Raw genomic sequence first — 6,000 nt, forward strand, 5'->3', positions numbered from 1 at the left:
TAAAAGGCTTTCCGACGATGAGAAGTAAGAATTTCACATATCCATGTAAGATTAAAATTATCCCAAACCCAGGAATTTCAGGAGGGAATATGTTTTGATATTTTAACGTTTTATTTTAAACATCTTCCCCTTACCCTCGAGAAATATACAAAATCTCTTTAAAAATAAAAGTCAGGTAAAAGCCCTTAAAGATCATCTAGCTCAAGCCCTTCACTTGACAGATGGAGAAAACAAGTTCAGGAGGTGAAGAGGCTCACTGAAACACAAGGCGAGCTCATGGAAATCCAGAATTGCCTTACGCTAGTCTCAGGCTCTTTCATAAACAGATTTCCAGATATTGCTAGGAGTCAGCTAAAAAGACAGGAGGACAGATGATGAATGCACTTACAAACCAGCCTGAAAGAACTTTAGTTTTCTACTTTTTCCCTTAATTCGATTAATTGAATAGAGGCTATACCACCACCTAGGATTCCCTCCCCCTCCCCCCAGCCGCAGGACGGGTGGGGAAATCGGTAATCCACTTCTTTGTGGGCTGGCTAGGAAACGTCAGGTCAGCAGAGCATTATAGTTTGGCTCAGAAATCAAACACATCCAATCAGATTTTCTGTTGAGGCTTGTCAGTGACTTCGTTCTAGCCCTAAGAAACTACATAAAAATCAGAGTGCCGGACCGTGACAACAATTTTGAAGAAATTCTCTGTATTTGCAGTACTTGTCCTTCCCAACTTGCTCTGACAGCCCTAACTCCGAGAACCGAGCCCATCCACGGCTAAGTCTGGGAGTGGGACAAGTCAAATGGCAAAAAAGCTGCTGTCCGGCGGGCGCTACTCTGCGGTCCGACTTCTCCCTTCCGTCTCCCAGCTGAGACCCCAAGCACTCAGGAAACACCCAGGAATCCGATTAGTAACTGGTGAAAAAGGCCTTTTACAGCTCCAGGTCACCGGAGGAACGGGCCCCCCTAACGCCAAGGCTGCAGACCCCCCGGCTCTGGAAGCCAGTTTATTCCTCTGTAGATCAAGAGTTGGAATCTTAACGCTACTACAGACATTAAACGGGGAGGGGGAAGGAGGGACGAACTACGTTAAGTTCTAAGGGAATGGCCCGTCCAGAAGCTTGGGGAGGAAGGACAGACAGGCCAGTGTGAGGGGCAGGGACACTTGTCAAGATAAGAGAATGGAAGGAAACCAGGGCGCGAGGAGCAGAACGCCCGGGGTTCGGGGGGCCTGGGAGAGGAGGCGCAGGCAGAGCCGGCGAGGAGGCAGGCGCCCAGCCGCGAGGAGGGAATGCTCAGGGCCAGCCTCCGGGCGGCAGGAACCACAAAGTTGGAGGCAGAAAATGAATGGGAGCAGAGGGAGCTGGGGAGGAGGAGGAGGAGGAGGAAGCGGCTACGGCCGTCGGCCTGGAGGAGGGACCCGGGAGGCGGAGGTCCCAAAGACCGCTCCGGCCACAGCCAGGGGAGGGGGCGACGGAGGTGGGGAGTCCAAGCCCTCTAGGCGGCTGCGTTACCTTCACGCCCGGCTCGGTCCCCGGGGTCTCCCGGGAGGCATCCACCTCAGGTGTCGGGGAATCCCCACTCGCCTGCGCCGGGGGGCGGGGACGTAGCCCCGGGGCCGAGGCGCGGGCTGGGGACTCGGGCGGGCCTCGGCTCCGCGGCGGCGGCAAGGGCAGCGGGCTCCGCGCCTCCTCCTCCCTCCCCGGCCCGGAGGGAAGGGGGGCGGGGTGTCCGAGCGACGGTCCCGGCCGCAGAGCACCCGCCTGCCCGCCGGGCTCCTCCTCCTCCGTCTCCTCCTCCTCGGCCGGGGCCGGGCAGCGGGCACAGGCGGCTGCTCCGCTTTGGCCTGCGGGGCTCCCTCCAGGGCCCTGTCACTTCCTGCCAAGAGGGGAGGAGGGGGCGGGTGGGCTGGCAGGCTGGGGATGGAGGAGAGGGGGGGGCTGGAGGAGGAGGTGCTTCCGGGGCAGCCCGATCCCTCCACTCCTCTCCCTCTCCTCTCTTCCCTCCCTCCCTCGCTTCCCTCGTTTCCTGCCTGGGCCCGGTTGCCATGGCGACGCAGCTCTTAGGCCTCCCTCAGCCTGGCAGGGCCCCAGTTCCTCCCCCTCCCCCCCAACCTCCCCGACCCTTTTTCAGTTGTGCATCTTAGTTGGAGGGATGAGGGCCTCCTCGAATTGCTGGACTCTAACGGGGGTTCAAAGAGAGAGGGGGTGATGGCGGGTGGGCTCGAGCATCTGGGAATGAGGGGGAGAAGGGAGGAGGGGAAGAGAAGGGGGAATGTGAAGGGTGGGCTCGAGCATCTGGGAAAGAAGGAGAGGGGGGGAGGGGGAGATGGAGAAAGGGGGATGTGGAGGCTTGTGGGGGTGGACTCTAGTATCTGGGAATGAAACAGGCAGAGGATATAGGGGGTTGTGGGGGGTGGGCTCGAGCATCAGGGAACGACGGCTAGAAATTAGCTTCTAACTGGCAGAAAGAAAACTGGGCCTTGAAAGAGATCGTGAAATAGAAAGGAAAGGCAGAGGGAAGAAAAGGTGGGAGGGGGGGGGGAAATACTGACCAAAAAAAGGCTGTTAAATGGGAAACGAGCTCCTCAATTTCGGTAGAGTTGGAATCCAGAAGACCTGAATGCAAATCCCCTGGCTTTCCACTTAACTGTGATCTTGCACCCATCGCTTAATCTCTCTGACCCTCCGTTTATTCATTTGTAAAAATCGAAACAAAACCAAACCGAAAAGCAGGAGGTTGGACTGACTATACCAAATGATTCTCTTGTTCCATATATAGGGTGTCCCCCCAAAATGTTCTTTTTCCAGTTTAAATAGTTTAAAATTAAGATCAGTTTTAGGAACTAAGAATTATCTGCTTAATTATATGATTACAATTATTCAATTATATATACAATATACAAAATACAATTGCACAATACAACTTTGCATATTCTCACCCACTTCTCCTGGAAGAGTAGTACAAAACATTAAATTGTGCTGCCCACTGAAAACTTACATTCTTCAAAGTTAGGCATGCATATCATTTTGTTTATGTATTTTATTAATTTTTAGAAGAATTTGTTTATTTTAGGTCACGCAGAACAGGGAGTAGAGAAGATTTGAATTTTAAGTTTTGCTTTTGGCAAATACTTGTTTGTATGCCAAAATATGTGTATGGGATTCTGTTCAAATCATTTAGCCTCTTAGTATATCCTCAGGTAACTTTCTAACACTATAAATTGTTGGGCTTAATGGTAACTGAGTTGATGATGAGTTTCCTTTTGGGCATTTCCTATGAACGACAATGAAGTCATTTGTTCAAAAAATAATTATTCTAAATAGAAGTTCCAATAAATTTTGGGTAATGTAAACATTCACTTAAAATTATATATATTATATATATATATATATATATATAAATTCTCATTGGTGTTTTTAAAGTCAGTATAGCTATACTTCATAAAATCAACATGAACTCCTTCAGTGGTGGAAATCAAAGAGAGGAAGGGCAAAGATCAAAAGAGATAGAACCAAATCTGTCATTGTCAAACATCTGTGAAGAGGTGCCTTTATTATTTCCTCATGCTACTGGTTCATCTCAATAAAACATTTTACAGATGTCAAATCACGGGATTTCAGAGCTAGTAGGACCCTGGTGACCATCTAGGCCAACAATATCTTAAGTGGTCATCTGGTCAGATTTCCACTGAGGGAGAAACTTTCTGTTGAGCTTTTGCATAGGTGTAATTAATTATTGGCAGGCCTGGCTTTACAATAAGTCTAAAATTTACCTCTTTTTTGACTTCCTTCTTTTTGCTCCTATTTCTACAGTGGAGCAAGCTAACCCTGTTTTCCTGAATAGTTGCCCTGCAAATATATGAATCTTCTTAAATTCTTCCCAATTTTCAACCCACTGTACCATCCTGCTTTTCTTGGAATAAGCAAATTCTTATAATAATTAAATAATATCCATAGGAAAAGAATGATGTGCATGGCTATCACTGAATGAATACAAAGTTTTCAATGACCAGGTACAATTTCTTCCCCTGAGAGGTGGGTGAAAATATATGGCAAGTTCTTAGTTGTAAAAACAAACAAATCCTACCTCCTTCACCACGTTGGTTATCCTCTAGATGTTTTCCAGTGTCAAATCTTTTTCCAGAATTTGGTCTAAGAAAGGCAAACAGAGTTAGGTGCTAGCTGTAGGTTTATTCCTCCTAAAAAGGCGAACTGAGCTTGGGTTGGGTTCAGGCAGCTGTGGCTATTAAAAAAAAAAAAAAAAAAAAAAAAAAATCACGAAGTGGGGGGAGGGGATGAAGTAACTACATATTGGTCGGATTGGGTTATCTAGACCGAAATCAAAGGTCAGGGGTGGGGTGGGGGTAATTGAATTGTGGTTTTTATCAAGTCATCCCAGGGCTGGGTTGTTTTTCAGATCCTTGAATTGACACGATTCTATCTGAGCTGGTTTTCTGGCATGGCAGGGGGAGTTCTGGGTTCACTGTACCAATATTTCAAGGAACTTCTGATGCTCCCAGTTTAAGGAATGCTCAGTTTTATATCTTGATAAGTTGGCTCTGATTCCCAGGTCAGTCTGGTCTCTTCTATATAGCAATGGAGCTTGAGCAAAGCTAGGCAATTTGTCATTAACCATTCCATTTTTGTACCAGCTTATCAATGTCCTTCCTAAACTGTGGTGCCCAGCGTTAAACACAATATTCCCAATGTATTATTCTAGAAAAGCTTCCTGGAAATTGAAACTTTTTTTTTTAATAGCTTCTTATTTACAAAACATATGCATGAGTAATTTTTCAACACTGACCCTGCAAAACCTTTTGAAGATGAACATTTTTTAATGCAACTCAATATCACATTATTTTTTGGCTTTTCATATTGTTGAGGGACAATGGGCTTGGAGTGCACTGAAACCTGTTCAAGTCCTTTTTAGATAAACTGCTATTATAACATACACCTCTGTAAATTGTACTTAATTTCTAGATTCTGGAACCCAAGGGGAAGGCTTTATATCTCATTAAATGGCTTATTTAATTTGGTTTAAAGATCTTTTTAGGTCTGGATTATCATCTTAACTATTGCCGCCAACTTGGCGTCCTGTGATGATTTGATTCAAATGCCATCAGTGTTTTTGTCCAAGTCACTGGAAAAAGAAAATGTCAAGTTTCACAAGATCCCTGAGGCACTGCTCTGGAAATCTGCTTCCAAGTTGACCTCAAACCAGTAATGACAACTCTTAGAGACAGTCATTCAGTCAGTTCTGAATCTAATTATACTATTGCATAGCCCACATTTCTCCATCTTTCCCCCTAGAATATCATAAGATACTTTATCATTTTGCTAAAGAAATCATCATTACATCATTATGAATGGCAGGCTACTAGGCAAAGCTGTGGGAAGAAAGTTCTTTCCTCTTATCTCCCTTCAGCCTCAATCCCAAATGTGATCCCTATGTACAAAGGCAGATAAGGAAAGTAAAACTTTAATTCTACCTGCCTGGTAGGAGTCTTGGTTAGGTTAGTTAGGTTAGATGCTCTCCACAAGTGAATGTATGGAGTAGTTAAAAATAATTTGGGGGGGGCAGCTAGGTGGTGCAGTGGATAGAGCACCAGCCCTGAATTCAGGAGGACCTGAGTTCAAATCTGTCCTCAGACACTTAACACTTCCTAGCTGTGTGACCCTGGGCAAGTCACTTAACCCCAGCCTCAAAAGAAAAAAAAAAAAATAATAATTTGGAAAGTTGAAAAACAAAAGTAAGCCCCTACATCTTCTCCTTTGGTCCAGGTTCTTTTCATTGTAGTATAGGATTCTTAATGAAAAGGGATAATTTAATATTTTATAAGTGTATGACACTTAAACTTTTTTTTTTTTTGGCCATCATCTATAGTTTACTGCAGGAAAATCTCCAAATCTAATTTGGTATAGCTCAAGTCTTATCTCCTTCCCTACTTAACATAATCCATAAGGAAATATATTCACATTCTTTCTTAGTATATTTTTGGTACAAGAA

Source organism: Sminthopsis crassicaudata, chromosome 5 (assembly GCF_048593235.1).
Source record: "Sminthopsis crassicaudata isolate SCR6 chromosome 5, ASM4859323v1, whole genome shotgun sequence".
In the NCBI taxonomy this organism is placed as follows: domain Eukaryota; kingdom Metazoa; phylum Chordata; class Mammalia; order Dasyuromorphia; family Dasyuridae; genus Sminthopsis; species Sminthopsis crassicaudata.